The sequence below is a fragment of the Vicugna pacos genome, chromosome 17 (assembly GCF_048564905.1).
Source record: "Vicugna pacos chromosome 17, VicPac4, whole genome shotgun sequence".
Lineage (NCBI taxonomy): Eukaryota > Metazoa > Chordata > Mammalia > Artiodactyla > Camelidae > Vicugna > Vicugna pacos.
In genome coordinates, this window is record NC_133003.1 from 1,741,547 (window position 1) to 1,758,841 (window position 17,295).

General features: G+C 49.8%; 1 long non-coding RNA gene across 1 annotated transcript in view; it reads right to left on the minus strand.

Moving 5' to 3' along the window:
• The window catches only part of LOC140686665 (uncharacterized), a 28,501-nt gene extending 15,539 nt beyond the window's left edge, over positions 1-12,962 (minus strand). The window contains exon 1 of the long non-coding RNA XR_012060467.1: positions 12,849-12,962. This is a non-coding gene — a long non-coding RNA (uncharacterized lncRNA). The remainder of the gene's footprint in view (positions 1-12,848) is intronic.
• Between the last annotated feature and the right edge of the window lie 4,333 nt (positions 12,963-17,295).

The following is a 17,295-nucleotide window of genomic DNA, read 5'->3' on the forward strand; positions in this document are numbered from 1 at the left end:
TCATATGATACTTTTCTTTCTCTTTCTGGCTTACTTCACTTAGAATGACATTCTCCAGGTCCATCCATGTTGCTGCAAATGGCATTACTTTATTAATTTTTATGGCTGAGTAGTATCCCATTGTATAAATATACCACAGCTTCTTTATCCGGTCATCTGTCGACGGACATTTAGGCTGTTTCCATGTCTTGGCTGTTGTAAATAGTGCTGCTGTGAACGTAGTGGGGTGCATGTATCTTTGAATTAAGATTCCCTCTGGATATATACCCAGGAGTGGGATTGCTGGATCATAAGGTAAGTCTATTTTCAGTCTTTTGAGGAATCTCCATACTGTTTTCCATAACGGCTGCACCAAACTACATTCTCATCAGCAGTCTAGGAGGGTTCCCTTTTCTCCTCACCCTCTCCAGCATTTATCATTCATGGACTTTTGAATGGTGGCCATTCTAACTGGTGTGAGGTGATGCCTCATTGTAGTTTTGATTTGCATTTCTCTGATAATTAGCCATATTGAGCATTTTTTTCATGTGCCTATTGGCCATTTGTATGTCTTCCTTGGAGAATTGCTTGTTTAGGTCTTCTGCCCGTTTTTGGATTGGGTTGTTTGTTTTGTCTTATTAAGTTGTATGAGCTGTTTACATATTCTGGAAATCAAGCCCTTGTCACTCTTATCTTTTGCAAATATTTTCTCCCATTCCATAGGTTGCAGGACGCTGTCATTTTTAAAGTGACATGGAACTCCATAAATTTTTTGATGAGTGAGGTTAGTTATTAATGATGTCTCTGAAGAGGTTCCAATGAGGAGTTCCTTTACTGGACACTCAGGAAGATACACTTTGATTCCTTCTTGCCCAGCTGTCTCCCCAGATAGCCCCCGTCGGAGCAGTTGCTTCCCTAGACGTGCCATTCTCCCAGCTCCTAAACTGAGAAAATGAGCAACCTTGTTTTCTCACCTCATGTTGAATGTTACAGACTAACATTTTCTTTATTTCTAGTAAACGATTTTAACAAACATTTATAAAAATATCTTTTTTTGGAGCAACTTCCATGAGAATAGTTTGGGATCGGGTATCATTCATTTGTTGTTTCCAAATCCCCTAGCAGAGTAGCGTGGAGATGGTTTAGAAAGAAATGAAGGAATGGTGATGCTTGTAGGTGGAGGCCTGGGATTGATCCCTTTCGGTGCCCCTGGCTCCTGCCAGCAGACACCTTGTTAGAAACAAGCGTCAGTCCCCAGGGGAACAGATACACGAGGTTAAGCCTTGTAGAAGTTTCTCTACAGTGGCGTGAAACCTCCCTGAAAATGAACACTTCCAGTCTTACCTGATGCATGTGTAAAGGTCAGCTGTGAAAACACACACACATTCTTCCCTCCAGAATCATACGAGCGACAATAATAGCTGACTAGCCGCATCCCACCTTCCCTTACCCAATAAAGACACAACTCTATGGGCCGTAGGGTGTGCATGTGTGATATACACACTCAGCCGCCTTTCAAGCTGTAAAGTGAACGTAGAAAATTCCCCATCTACAATTCCTCATCAGAAACCCTGGGGGCCAAGTATGTTGCCAGATTCAGATCTTATCAAGGTAACAGTGCGTGTAGCATCTTTCACCTGACAGACCCAGTGCCTTCTCCATTTGCACCCAGTAGTCACGGAGAGTAATATTTATACAGTTACATATATGAATATTCATGCAGAATGGGATAAGGTGAGAAGAACCTCATGTTAATTCAAGTCAGGTTTTGCTGCCATCCTAAAGAAGTAACTGACATGTTTAGAGCTTTTTGGATTTGGAGATTAAAGATAAAGGATTGTGGACCTATTTAAAAAAAAAAAAGATGAACATCTTTAACACTGAAAAAACTTTGCTGAGTTCCCGTCTCCCCAGCTGGGGCAGCTTAGTATACATGTTCCCTGTCACTGATTCCAAATCATACGCATTCTGCCCCCTTGCTGTCTCTCAGATCAATCCTCTGTCTCTGCCCCGCTGGCACCTCCGCAGCCTGGGGGCCTCATTACATTTTGCTGGGCTTCCCACTCTCAGTCTTCCGATGTTCACCCTGTAGCCAGAATGGTCCTTCTACAGAAACAGAACCCATCATGTCACTCCATGTTTCAAACCACACTTCAGTGACTTTTCACCGTCTTTAAAATGAAACCCGCATTCCTGGCCGTGGCTTGGCTGATGCAGCCTTGCATCATCTGGTTCTGCCCACCAGCTGCACCCCACCAGACTGGAGTCTTTTCTGTTCCCTTTCGGCTCTGCGCTTCACCTGTCTGTATCCTTTTCCTTTGTCTGAATCGTTGGCTTCATCCCCACCACACACACTGGCCCACTCTCCTTTCACACCTCCTGTATGTTCCTGTATTTCTTCAGACCCCCAGTTCATGACCTGCATCTCATTTCGCTGTAGAAGCTCGTTGAACGTGTGCCTTCCCACTAGTCTGCAGGTTGCTTGAGGACAGGAACGGGGTCTCCTATTTACATCTCCCCCACTGGCTGCTGCATTCTTCTCCTGAGTTCAGTGGGCTTCTTTATGACTATTACTTTAAACTCTTCAGCCGGTAAGTTACTTACATCCCTTTCATTTAGTCCTTTTCCTGAGGTTTCATCTGGAAAGGTGTTTCTTTGTGTCCTCATTTTGGCTGACCTTCTCTATGAGTTATGTCAGCTATGTCTCGCAGTCTTAAAAGAGTGGCCTTATGTGTAAGGTGCCCTGGTGTGGGGCCTAGTGGCACGATCGCCCTTGCTCATCAGAGCCACGTGCTCCGGGGCTATCACCAGTGTGGGGTGCGCGCCTTCCTGCAGTGGCTGGGTCTTGATTGCTGCAGACATGCCGGTGGGCGGGACTAGCCCCAAGCTGGCTGGCTGCCGTGGTTGGCCTTGGCCGCTGAGCAGCACGTGTCTGCGTGCGACTGGTCTCTGCCACAACTCGCTGTGAGGCCTGATCACAACTCCTGTGGGTGTGCTGGTGTGTAGGGCTCCCCAGGTGGGAGCTGCTTCGGAGGGACACCGGCGCTGGCCAAGGTGGACTGCGGGGTGGGGTGGAAGGTGGGAACCATTTTGGAGGGGTGCTGCTAGCAGCTGAGGTCGCACCCCGGGGAGGGCGGGAGCCACTCTGGAGGGCTGACCACCGTGGGTAGGGTCCTCAGGGGAGAGCAGGGGGAGGCGCACAGTGTCAGCTAGGTAGATGGAGCGTGACAGAAGTGGTACACATCGGCCGAGGGCCAGCTGGTAACAGCAGAGTGAAAAACACGGTTCCTGCCAGCAGTTCTGTCCCTGGAGAAAGTTCCACCAGATCCCTAGCCCTCTGACACATGCCCTAAATTTAGCTCATGAACCCTTGTACGATACAGGTACTTGTCAAGCTTCTGTCTCTGCCCAGGGACTGGGGGTGTGTGAGTCTGTGTGTGATCCCTGCAGAGCGGGTTCTTAGTCTTCTCCAGTCCTCCAGCTCTCCTGCATGTTAGCCCCACTAGTTCAAAAAAAATATATATATATATATAGCATTATTGTGTATATGTATTTATTGATTGAAGTATAGTCAGTTACAATGTGTCAGTTTCTGGTGTACAGCACAATGTTTCAGTCATACATGAACACACATATATTCATTTTCCTATTCTTCACCATAAGTTACTGCAAGATATTGTATATAGTTCTCTGTGCTATACAGTATGAACTCATTTATCTATTCTATATATATTTGTTAGTATCTGCAAATCTTGAACTCCTAATTTACTGCTTCCCACCCTCTTCCCCCCAGTAACTGTAAATTTGTTTTCTATGTCTGTAAGTCTGTTTCTGTTTTAGAAATAAGTTTTTTTCATATTCCACATATAAGCAGCTCATACAACTTAATAAAAAAAACCCTCAATCTAAAAATGGGCACAAGGCCTAAACAAGCAATTCTGCAAAGAATACATGGCCAATAGGCACATGAAAAATTGTTCAGTACCACTAACTATCAGAGAAATGCAAATCAAAACTACATTAGGTATCACCCCACTAGTTTTTAAAGCCAGACATTCTAAGGGCTCATCTTGCTGGTGTGGGTGTGGGACCCCCCTCACGTGGGGCTTGGACTCTTTGCTCCTCAGCAGGGAGTCTCTTTGACAATTGTAACATCCCTTCCTGTGTGTGTCTGCCCCCCCATGCGTCTCAGTGTGCCTTTTCTTTATATCCTTAGTTGTAGAAACTGTGTTCTCCTGGTCTTCAGGTCATTCTCAAAAATAGTTGTTCTGTATGTAGTTGGAGTTTCGGTGCATCCGTGGGAGGAGGTCAGCTCAGGGTGTTCCTCTTCTGCCATCTTTATCTGGAACCAACACTGTCTCTGTAGATTTGAAACTTTGACAGGAACTCATGATTCATAAGCTATATTTATACTGTGTGGCCTAGAATATTTGGATATAAAAATCTTCTGTCTAAATAATGTTTCACCACACTCAAAGCAGTTGCGGGTAGGGTAGCAGAATTAGCATCTTTTAGTAAAGAAATTATTAATATCTTACTGTAAACTAGCTAGTTTAAACTTTTATATATGGGCAAAATCCCTTTTGTCTACTTCCCTAAGGGTAACTATCTTTATGTGTTGGGACAATATATTTTTCCATGTATTTGTGTATTTAAAATAGGTCTGTAGAAAATGGTAGATTTCCATAGAAGTGCGTGTCTTACACAAATGGCATCACATTAGATGTTTCTTAGTCCAGCGAGCTTTATTCCCCTCAGTATTAGGTTGTGGAGATCTGTGTGTGTTAGTACATAATGACTTGTTTTATTAAAAATTGCTCCATACTATTCCACCGTATGGCTAGGTTGTAATTTATTCAGCCATTCTTCTGCTTAAAGGCATTTTGGTTGTGTCTGTGGCAAAGGAAACAGACTCACAAACTAACTCAATGGCTTGTCTACTATCGTAGGACCAGGAAGTGATGGATGAAGACCAATTATTTGGTGTGTGAGCAGAGTCTGTAGAGAACTTTCTGTGCCGATGCAGATGTTCTTTCTGTGTATCTCCATGTCTATACGGGATGATGGGTATGTGTCCATTACCACTGGTAGCCACTCCACCATGTGTGGCTGTTGAGCATATGAGACGTGACTAGTTTCAATGTAAATGGGAACTTGTGACTAGAAGCTGTTATATTGGACAAAGCAGGAGAAGCTCTATGTAGATATGTAATTTGAATGTAACATTTATGGCCAAAGAATACCAAAACTCTGAAAGATGGGAGTGTGACTGTGTCCTGCAATTTATGTCCCCTGCACCTGGCATTGCCTGGCATACAGTTGGTGCTCAATAAATGTTTATTGGCTCAAAGTCACTGAGGAGGCGTAGGAAGTTGTGGTTTAGGCTAGGCAGGATGTGTGTGTGTTTTCCTTTCTTGCTGATCTTCTATTCCTTACCAGAGTGTGCTTTGATTAGGGCTTTTTAGCTTCACCTGCTTAATCCTCACCCCTATAATTATGCAGTATCATGCTGCTGACTGGCATGGGGGAAGACCTAGCCTCCGCCGATATGGTCCCCATAGCTTATTTGTCAATAAGAATAGAGAGGATCTGAAATATAAAATTCACTTGAATTTACATTTAAATTAAAACAAAGGCGAGAAGACATTGGTGGGGGGCGCTAATTAATGTGAGTATAGAAGTTGGACTATCTTTATGCATTTTTGTTAATCCACACCACAGATACTTATCTGGTGTTTTCATTGCTTCTCCATGAAATCATGGCTTTTTTTTAGCTAGAAAGGAGAAAAATCAGCTGTTTTGTCCCCTCCCATCAAGCTTTTTTGTTCTAATTGACATATGAAATTCCCCTGAATTATTGAAATGTGTCTGTAATACACATTGGGGATTTGGGAGAAGAGATGGAGGAATTATTTGATTAAAGCTATGATTTCTTGGATCTTAAAACAGAAACTATTTAGCTGGTAAGCATTCTTCCTTTTGAATTTTCTACTGGCATATTCAGGGCTGTTTTGTTGTAGGAACTGTCTTCTACCCATTTATCAAAATCCATCTCTATAGAGATAACATGGAATAGTTTCATGATAAAGTGAGATTAATGTATAGTACCATGAAGGTTAATTTATTTTGTCAAAGAGAATGCTTTCTAAACATTGGGTTTAGAAATGATTAATAAGACAAAAGCGTAGGAGTGGAAGATGGTTACTTTTTAAAGGTTTGTTTTTTTCTGTCAATGATGCCAGAATGTCTTTTCTGAGACTTCACATTTCGCTTGGTTAAGGACAAGAGTTACTGCTTGTCCTGCAGACAGCTTTCATGGCTTTATGGATCATGTGTTGATACACTGTGTCTGTCTTTAAGATGTGAGTTCACAGGTTTTGTTACTGGCTGTGTTCTCTGTGCCACCTCAACGATGAAGCAGTCTTCTGAGCAGTTTTTACCCTGCGGTGGTCAGGTGCATGACAGTGAGTATGTGTTTAAAAAGCACTTTGGGAGTTGGAAGGACAAGCCCTTTGCATATGTTGGTTCATTCATCGAGTTTTAATTTAGCACCTTTGTCCCCAGCATGACCGAGATGCTGGAGGGTGGCATGGTAATTGGACTCCTTGAATTAGATGATTCCTAGAAGCCTAGAGTTTACTGGGAAAGACTGACAAACTAGCACGGGAAGCCGTGGGCCTAACTTCAGCAGGTAGGAGGGGACGAGGGAGCACCCGGGTGTAAAGTGCACGAGCGTGAATGGGACAGACTCGGGAAGAGGGAGCAGCTCGTCTGACCTGGAAATGGTAGACGACAAAGCAGGAGGTATAAACAACTTGACATTAGAGGTCTTAGGTCAAGTCCAATTTTAGGACTTAATGCCTGCCTTCTGGGGCTTTTTAATCAAGGAGAGCCCAGAGTCTGCCAGTAAGGGTAAGAGGTACTGAGAAGAAACTTCATATGAAATAGCCTGAGATGTCTGAGAAGGAACAATGTGATCTCTGAATTTGACAGGGCCAGTAGGGTTTCATGGTGGGTCCGGGATTAGCCAGGATTTGTGTGTCTGTGGGGGACAGAGAGAGAGGGGAAGTGTAGACATTAGACTTGTGTCATGGCCCACAGTGGAGGCGGGGAGGGAGACATGGAATAGAGGTGACACGGTGCTTACTAGGAACTAGTGCTAGTTTCCCCAGCCAAAGCTCTGATGGGGTCTGATGAGCCAGCACAGGGTCTCACTCTGGGCTGAGTACATGTAGGCGATAACTGTAGACGACCGCAGATCAGCGTTTCTCAACCAACGGAGATCTGCTCCCCCTTGGGGACATCTGGCAGTGTCTGGGGATACTGCTGGTTGTTGTGCCGGGGGACAGGGTGCTACTGGCATCTAGCAGGTAGAGGCCAGGGATGCGGGCCGTGTTCCTACAGTGAGGAGTCAGCATCTGGCCCCAAATGTCAGTCATGCTACAGTCGAGAACCCCTGCCTCAGACTCTCTGCTCCATGTGGATGCGTTTGTGGGAAACGGCGCTGAGCTGAGAAAGTCTATGCACACTCACCTAAGAGGAGTGTACTTTGTGGAAATAACTATGCCGCGCCATTTGTGAAATGTGTGAACAAGTGGAACATTCTTTAAAAAGGCCCTGTAACTACTGCTTTTATGCACGTTACCCGGGTCCGGTTGGAATGGAATTCTTCTCTTAAATAATAAGAAATAGAACTTGGCGAGGCTTTCCCCCTACCTATCTTAAAAGTTAATAAGTGGTGTAGTTTTTAAAGAACACAGTGAGTGTCTAGAAATAACAACGGTAAGTGCAAAACAGCTGAAGAGAAAAAACATTAAAACCTCACAGCACATTCTTGTGACTGTTTCCATTTTCTCGAGGATGTATATTCTAGGAAGACGTGTTCTTAATCTTTCTGTCTGTAGTTTCAGTGTAAAAATACACTTTTCTTTAGAAAAGCCTCAACTCTGTAAATACAACCCTACTGAATCAACAAATGAGAGACCAACTTGAGAAGTGAGCCTGTCAGTCTTATTCAAAGGTTAGCTTGTCTGAATAGCTATATAAATACATACTGTGTTTTTAGTTGACGGAGTGGTATTTATTTGGGACAAGGCATAGGGGAAAAAACTCCTCCATCTATTTCATACAACAGAGCGTATAGAAAATGCACCAGCAACAAAGTAGCTACTCAGTCACGTTACATTTTCACCTAAAAAACATGATGGAAGGCACTAGTTGTTACCGCAAAACCAGGGCTTCACTGTTTTTTTGTTTGTTTTTTAATTTCCTTTCTGCATAAAACTAGAAATTTGTTATAGCTTGGCAGCTTGAAGACAGGGACTTTTTGTGTGTATTTTCCTAAGCCAGGAAGGCATGGGGCTTTTAAAAGAATTTTATATATAGAAGTGACAAGACACGTTCTCATTTAGAGTGTATTACGGTATTTTGTAACAGGAGGAGAACTATGTATCCCTCCTACAAACTGGTCTTCCTGTGGAGACAAGGCTCAGTGAAGTGGGCAGGTGTTCTGTATTTTAATAGAATCCTATTTCTGAGTCCTGGGTCTCAGCTCCCAGTCCTACGCAGGGTGCGCTCACAGCTGGGACTTCTGGGCGCCTTCAGCACCTTACTCACTGTCAGGTCAGACCCTCCGTTGGTTTTCGCCGTCGCTGTGAGTTCCTTAGTCCCTCACCCGTCACTCCTAAAGGAATCTGAAACTTATTTTTTGGCTCCGGTGATGGCGCTTACTGTCTCCCTTTCCTGCAAGAACATGTGGGATGAAGTCTTCCGCAAAGAAAACTTCACTCTCTATCAAGTGCCTGCCTGCAGGGCCCTCCCTCAGTGGGTTCTTCTCTCACATAGGAACACGGTGTCTTTCTGGCAAATAGAAATAATGTAAATTCCAGGGCAGCATGCTGTTTTAAGGTGCCTATGGTGATCTGTCTTTCAGAGTATCTCCCTGTGTTTCCCAGTTAAATGAAAGGACAGTGACATGATCTTAGAAGGGCTTGATCGTATATGTTTCTTTCCCTCTTGTGTTTATGTAAGTAAATTACATTTAAATCCTAAACAAAATATTAGCCAAATAATGCTTTATTTTCTTTCTAATTGAGAAATGGCATATTTTTCTGTGATGGATGCCTGAATCCATCATTTTTTCCCACCTCAAGCTCCTTTTCTAGATTTGGCATCGGATTATCTTGGATTCCCAGGAGTCCAGTAAGAAAGGACTAGCACTTCTCTGCTATGAGGTTGTGATAAACTTTCCTCTGTAGGGAGTTTATTCCCAGATTTCTCACCTCCCTCTTTTGGTCTACTCCCTCAGAGTAATGATTCAAAAGAATGGATGTAGTAAATTCTTTCATCATCCTCTACCAGACTCATTCCTCTAGGGACACAATTTCCCGCCTTACTGCACTACCTTCCTCAGAAACTTTCCATGGCTCCCTACTGCGTAGAGAGTCAAGTCTTGAGTTGGTCTTGACGGCCCCTCAAGGTTGCTTCCCAGACCACCCTCCTCAACTGAACATCCCTCGCCTCCACCCCAGGGTCCTCCTGCCTTCCAGGTGGCCACTCCCTGTCTCACTGCCCCTGCTGCCTTCCCTCAAACCCATCACCAGCCCCCATCAAGGCTTCTTTTGAATCGTCCATGTACCCCCAGGCAAGGCTTCTTTTCAATCGTCCATGTAGCTCTGAGACCTGCCAAGAGTACAGAGGTTTCCCCTGCTGATCGGAAGCAAGTTTGTGTGAGGTACAGTTTTAAAGATTAAAAAAAAAAGTATTTCAAATGTAGCTTTAACTCTGTGTAAATATAACAAAGCTCTGTCAACATTTATATAACTTGTCCAGTCCTGCAGATGGTATTTTAAATTGAGGGCTGGGAACTGTGTCTTATCTTTATATCCACTTGGGACCATTGCAAGGTATTCAGAAAATAATGAACGACTGGTCAGTGCTATGAATACAGTCAAGTCTATGTAGCACTGATTAATCTAAACTGTTACTGTAAACTGTGATCTAGGTGGAAAGACAGATGGATAGAGAGGAAGGGACTCTAGATTCAGTTACCTCCTCCCTGACTACACACATGGTGGGGAGCTCTGGGTTTTGTTTCTAGAAGCATCTGCCGCCAGGTCTTGCTTCTGAAGGTGGTTGGGACAATCACAGGGTAGATCATACTTAAAATTGTATGGAGCTGTGTCATTTTCAAGGCACTTATAAGGCGAGATGGCTGTGCGGCTGGGGGCTGAACAGAATGCAAGTTCCTCCGACTTGGCCTCAGTGCGCCCACCCACTCCAGGCCAGTGTCAGGCTGTGCTCTGTGCTGTTCTCCATGCTGGCACCTTCTGATTTAAACAGCAAATGGTTGTTGTAGGTCACAGATCTGCCTCACATAGGTCCTACTGGTCTGGATGGGACCAAATGGATAGTAGCTCAGTATTTGGCCAGAATCTGGAAGGGTGGCTGCATGCGGTGAAGACACAGCATGTGGTCACTTTGGCCAGCAATGGAGCCATCCTGTGCCCTCATCGTGCCATGTGGCATTATCTGCCTGACAGGAGGGGTTCTGAGCACCCTGTCTTGCTGTGTTACTGACGTTTGTGGCTGCGTATGCACAAGGAGTTGTTTCCAGTAGGGATCTCTGGTGTGAGGGAGGGGTACCTATTAAGGGTTAACAGGGAGGCGCTGGCTTTAGCCTGCCTCAGATCAAATGCCGCTTGGCTCCTTGCAGAATGCGTGACTTTCCCTGAGTCACTTAATACCACTGGGCCTCCATTTTTCTCTTTTTGATAAAATGCAGGAAAAAATCACATTTTTAACCTCAGCGTTGCAGTAAAAATTGATATGCCTAAATGCCTTTGGAGCATTTTCTGCTGTGTCTCGCCCTCCAGGAAAAGTAGCTAGGAGGATTTACAGGGGAACCTCATGTTCCTGAACTTCACACATAACTGCGTTTTTGCAAATTGACGGTTTGAGGCAACTCTGCATCAAGCAAGTCGAGCGGTGACATGTTTCCAACTGCGTTTGCCCATTTCATCTCTCTGTGTCACATTTCGAGAATTCCTGCAATATTTCAAACGCTCCATGAGCAAAAAAGAATATGACTTGCTGAAGGCTCAGATGATGGTTAGCAATTTTGCGCTATAAAATGTTTTTTAAATTAAGGTATGTACTTTAGAAAAAACGATATAACGCTCTCACACCTTTAATAGACAACAGCATAGTGTAAACTTAACTTTTAGATGCACTGGGAAATCATATTTGATCCTTGCTGCAACATGGATAGACCGAGAGGTCATCATTCTAAGTGAAATGAGTCAGAAATGAGCCAGAAAGAGAAAAATACCATATTATATCACTCACATATGCAATCTAAAAAATAAAAAAACACACACTATGAACTCATCTACAAAACAGAAACAGACTTGCAGACTTAGTAAACAATCTCATGGTTACCAGGGAAAGGGGGTGGGAAGGGATAAATCTGGGAGTTGACAATTTACAAATATTACACTATATATAAAAACAGATTTTTTAAGAACTTTCTTCTGTGTAACACAAAAACCTATGTTCAATAGCTGATAACAACCTATAATGGACAAGCCGCTACAGCCACCGACTGAGGAAGCAAAAGAGGAAAGGAAAATTAGTTATCCTGGGCTACAGCCCAGTCCTGGGAAGTCCTTGCCTGTATCTGACGCTGCCCTTTGACTGCACTGTCCCCTCCTCCCAGGAGCAGGTTGACATGAAGACATGAGTCCTTTGAACCTGGGGCAACAGAGGCCGCCCCCAGGAAAGGCCAGGGGGCGCTAGGAGCAAGTCCACCTGCTCCCAGGGGACAGCAACCCTCTCCGCTGCCGCCCCCAAACCGCACGGCACCTGCCTCCCTCCCAAGAGCCAACTGACCTGGAAACAAACGTCCGGCAAAGTTGGGGTAGCGGCATGGACAGGGGCGCTGCCCCTGGTGAACTGGTCCATTTGTCCCCATCTTCCCCGCGGCCTGTCCTGTGGCCGGACTCGGCTACCCCAGGTTCGCGGGTCACAGGTTACAGGCCAGCCTGCTCCTGGAAGGCGAGCGCTGTGCTGTCAGGGAGCGGCGACAGCTGCGGCGATGGCGGGATTGGCGCTGCCCCGTGGGAGCGCGGGGAATTGCTCCCATTTCCCGCTGCCGCTGCCCCCTCACACTGACCACACGGCGCCCGACCCTCAGAACCAGACTGATCTGTAACCTGAGTCCCACGAACCTGGAGCATTAGAGGCCGCCCACAGGCCAGGCCGCCGGGAGATGGGAGCAAATCAACAGGTTCATAGGGGCAGACCCCTTTCCCTGCAGCGGCGGCAAAGGCCGCCGCCCCCACAAACCCCCCCCGCCACCTGACAGCACCGCGCCCGCCTCCCAGGAGAAGGCTGCCTGCGACACGTGCACCCCACGGACATGGGGAAGCAAGACCGGCGGGGTCCAGGCCGCGGGGGACTAGGGTACACATCCAGGGGCTCCCACCGGGCAGCCCCCATCCCCCCGCGGCCGCAGCCGTCGCGGCCCCGAGACCGCACCACACCCGTCCCCTGGGAGCAGACCACGGTCTGAGAGCCGGTTGCAGGTGCTCCGGGGCCGTCAGGCGCCCTCCCACCTCCCAGAGCTGCACCTGCTTCTCCAAACCCCGGCATAAGAGGCAGCGGAGACGCGGCGTTCAGGGGCTACTAATGTGGAGAGGCGGGGTACACTACGAACCAGGGCGGTGAGTCCGGACCCGCCTCAGGGCCCTAACGGGACGCGCGGCCGGGACCTCACCCACGCACCCCTCCCTGTGCGCCTCCCCAACGGCACAGCCCAGGCCTCACCCGCCGACTCCCCGACCTGCGCGCCCCCACCAGCGCCCCCTTACCTGCCTGGCGGCGGCAGCGGACACCACGACACGCGGCGGCCCAGACCCCGGGCCGCGTTCCTCCTCCGGGAGCTGGTCCGGGAGCACCCGACTCTCGCCCAGCTTCTACACGCTCTGGGCGGTTTCCGGCGTCTGCGCGTCTGCGCGTGCGCGCCCCTCCTCCTCCCGCCCGCAAGGCGGACGCTGGGGCGGGGTCTCCTGCTGTACCGCCCTTGGACAGTGGGGCCGGGCGGGACCGGGTTGGGGGGGCGGGGCCTGGCAGGACCCCGCCCCCCGCCCGCCCTGCCCTCGCTGCCCGCCCTGCCCGCCCTGCCAGGTCTCCATCCCCAATTCCCCCACCTCAACACTCCACCAGCAATCGGGGCCGCACTCAACCAGAACTACAACTGGCCCGGGCTGGGGCCACAGCCCTCGGCCCCACTTCCCTCGGCCCCATTCCCCTCGGCCCCACTTCTCCTGCTCTCCTCCCTCTCCCCGTTACTGCCTCCCAGACCCGGGCCAGGCCCAGTTTCCAACTGGACCTCCAAGATTGGGCTCCCCCTCTTCACACCAAGAAGCAAGCACAGGTTCTCCCTGCAGGGCTGGTGGAACTGGACCCAGTCCTGGACCTCCTGCAGGAGCAGGCTCTGGGTTAGGGTTGGGGTTGGGGTTGGTGTTCAAGGTTAAGGTTAGTGTTGGGGTTGGGGTCGGGATCAGGTTTAGGGATTTGGGTTTAGGGTTAGGATTTCAGGTGAGGGCTGATGTGTTAGGGTTGGGGTAGGGGTAGGAGTAGCTTTAGGGTTAGGGTTTTAGGGTTAGGCTTATTGCTAAGGTTAGGATTTGGGAGGAGGAGGAGGAGTTAGGATTAAGGCAAGGGGTAGGGATAGGGTTAGGTTTAGGGGTTAGGGTTAGGTTTAGAGGTTAGGGGTCAGGACCAGAGCCAGAGTTTAAGGATAGGTTTGGGGTTACGGTAGGTGTTAGGGTTAGGGTTAGGGGTTGGGTTTAGAGTTAGGGGAGAAGGAGGAGAAGGGTTAGAGGGGAGGAGGAGCAGGAGTAGGATAAGGTTAGAGTTAGCAGTTGGGTCAAGTCAAGGTTTGGTTTAGGGTTAGGGTTTGTGTTCTCGTTCGGGTTTGAGGTTCTGGTTAAGGCTAGGGTTAGCGTTAGGGGCTGGGTTAGGGTTAGGACCTGCCGTTGGGGTTAGGGTTAGGGGTTAGTGTTAGGACTAGGGCTAGGGCTAGGGCTGGGCTGTACGTGGGGGAGGGGGAGCCAGACTAGGATGAGATGTCAGTTGGAAGATCCCAGTCCCTGCAGATGACAGCAGCCATGGGGTTGGAGGGGAATGACACTACCCACATGAAGGAAGACCCCAGTCCTGGAGGCTCCCTGGTGTGCGGGGGTTCCTGCCATCAGTAGTCCCATCACCTGGAGAGAGAAAGGACCACTGGGAGTCATACATAGCTATCAAAGGAATAAAACCAAAGTTCTGCTAACATGTAAGTAACTGATGAGCATAAAAGTCATGGAAATGGTCATGTGAAAAGCCCTGTAGGTCAAAAGGACAGGAAGGCAAAAAGGCCTCATGTCTAAGGGAGAGAAGGGCAGACATAGAAACAGACCTGAACTGGAAAGAGAAGCCAAGGAGAGAATACAGAGTCTTCTGGGCTGTGATAGGTCATCTAGAAGCCTCACTAAGGATGCTGAGATACCACTAGGTTAATAACATTATCTGATTTAAATACATACCCGACACACTCTGACTGCTATGTGGAGGATGGAGAGTAGGGGAAAGACTGAAGGCATGGAGATCAACTGTGAGATATTTTTCAGTGTCTTAGTTGAGAGATGTTAGTAACCTCAACAGTGGAAGAGACAGCTAAATTGGAGACTAAAGAATAGCATGAGAATAAATTTTCAACTAAGCTGGGTATGCTGGGGCTGTGTGTGTGGGAGCTGAGTGAGAGGACATTTGACTGTCCTTTATGATTGGATTACCGCATTCTGCTGATTCTTATTTTGTGTTTGGTTTTATTCCTTTGATAGCTATCTATGACTCCCAGTGGTCCTTTCTCCCTCCAGGTGATGGGACTACTGATGGCAGGAACCCCCGCACACCAGAGAGCCTCCAGGACTGGAATCTTCCTTCATGTGGGTAGTGTCCTTCCCCTCCAACCCATGGCTGCTGTCATCTGCAGGGACTGGGATCTTCCAACTGACATCTCATCCTAGTCTGGCTCCCCCTCCCCCACGTACAGCCCAGCCCTAGCCCTAGCCCTAGTCCTAACACTAACCCCTAACCCTAACCCCAACGGCAGGTCCTAACCCTAACCCAGCCCCTAACGCTAACCCTAGCCTTAACCAGAACATCAAACCCGAACGAGAACACAAACCCTAACCCTAAACCAAACCTTAACTTGACCCAACTGCTAACTCTAACCTTATCCTACTCCTGCTCCTCCTTCCCTCTAACCCTAACCATTCTCCTCCTTCTCCCCTAACTCTAACCCCAACCCCTAACCCTAACCCCAAACCTATCCCTAAACTCTGGCTCTGGTCCTAACCCCAAACCTCTAAACCTAACCCTATCCCTACCCCTAGCCTTAATCCTAACTCCTCCTCCTCCTCCTCCCAAATCCTAACCTTAGCAATAAGCCTAACCCTAAAACCCTAACCCTAAAGCTACCCCTACCCCTACCCCAACCCCTCAGCCCTCACCTGAAATCCTAACCCTAACCCCAAATCCCTAAACCTGATCCCGACCCCAACCCCAACACTAACCTTAACCTTGAACACCAACCCCAACCCCAACCCTAACCCAGAGCCTGCTCCTGCAGGAGGTCCAGGACTGGGTCCAGTTCCACAAGCCCTGCAGGGAGACCCTGTGCTTGCTTCTTGGTGTGAAGAGAGGGAGCCCCATCTTGGAGGTCCAGTTGGAAACTGGGCCTGGCCCGGGTCTGGGAGGCAGTAACGGGGAGAGGGAGGAGAGCAGGAGAAGTGGGGCCGAGGGGAATGGGGCCGAGGGAAGTGGGGCCGAGGGCTGTGGCCCCAGCCCGGGCCAGTGGTAGTTCTGGTTGAGTGCGGACCCGATTGCTGGTGGAGTGTTGGGGTGGGGGCATTGGGGATGGAGACCTGGCAGGGCGGGCAGGGCGGGTAGTGAGGGCAGGGCGGGCAGGGGGGCGGGGCCCTACCAGGCCCCGCCCCCCTAACCCGGTCCCGTCCGGCCCCACTGTCCAAGGGCGGTACAGCAGGAGACCCCGCCCCAGCGTCCGCCTTGCGGGCGGGAGGAGGAGGGGCGCGCACGCGCAGACACGCAGACGCCGAAAACCGCCCAGAGCGTGTAGAAGCTGGGCGAGAGCCGGGTGCTCCCGGACCAGCTCCCGGAGGAGGAACGCGGCCTGGGGTGTGTGCCGCCGCGTGTCGTGGTGTCCGCTGCCGCCGCCAGGCAGGTAAGGGGGCGCTGGTGGGGGCGCGCAGGTCGGGGAGTCGGCGGGTGAGGCCTGGGCTGTGCCGTTGGGGAGGCGCACAGGGAGGGGTGCGTGGGTGAGGTCCCGGCCGCGCGTCCCGTTAGGGCCCTGAGGCGGGTCCGGACTCACCGCCCTGGTTCGTAGTGTACCCCGCCTCTCCACATTAGTAGCCCCTGAACGCCGCGTCTTCGCTGCCTCTTATGCCGGGGTTTGGAGAAGCAGGTGCAGCTCTTGGAGGTGGGAAGGCGCCTGACGGCCCCGGAGCACCTGCAACCGGTTCTGAGACTTTGGTCTGCTCCCAGGGGACGGGTGTGGTGCGGTCTCGGGGCGGCGGCGGCTGCGGCCGCGGGAGGATGGAGGCTGCCCGGTGGGAGCCCCTGGATGTGTACCCTAGTCCCCCGTGGCCTGGACCCCGCCGGTCTTGCTTCCCCATGTTCGTGGGGTGCACGTGTTGCAGGCAGCCTTCTCCTGGAGGCGGGCGCGGTGCTGTCAGTTGGCGGGGGTGTGTTTGGGGGGCGGCGGACACTGAGACTCCGCCCCCAGAGGCGCGAGGTAACCGTTACCTGAAGTCACTATCGTTTTACTTTCCCAGGGGCTCCGGAGAAAGGATGAGGGGCGAATTCCCCTCCCGATCTCAGAAAAACTCCCAAAGCGGCAGCAGCGTAGCCACCCTGCCGCTGCCTCAGGCATTCCACGAACCATTCAAACCTCCCGCGCCAAGAAGTACCGGGCGCTCGCGATTGGCTGAGGCGGACCAGCGCCCCTGGGCGGAGCCGGCCCCCACGCGGCGGTCGCGGGTCCCGCCCCCACGCAGCGGGGGCTGGTCCCGCCCCACTGGAGCGCATGCGCAAAGTCCCCACAGGAAGGAGTCTGCGCACATTCCCGGCCGGCCTTCGTCTCGCGCCGCGGCTGAGTCCTCTGTTCGCGGAGGCTTGTCGGCTCGGCTAGACAGCAAGAGTTGCGGCCGTCAGGGGGCTGTGCGGACCGAAGGCGGCTTTGGTGGCGCC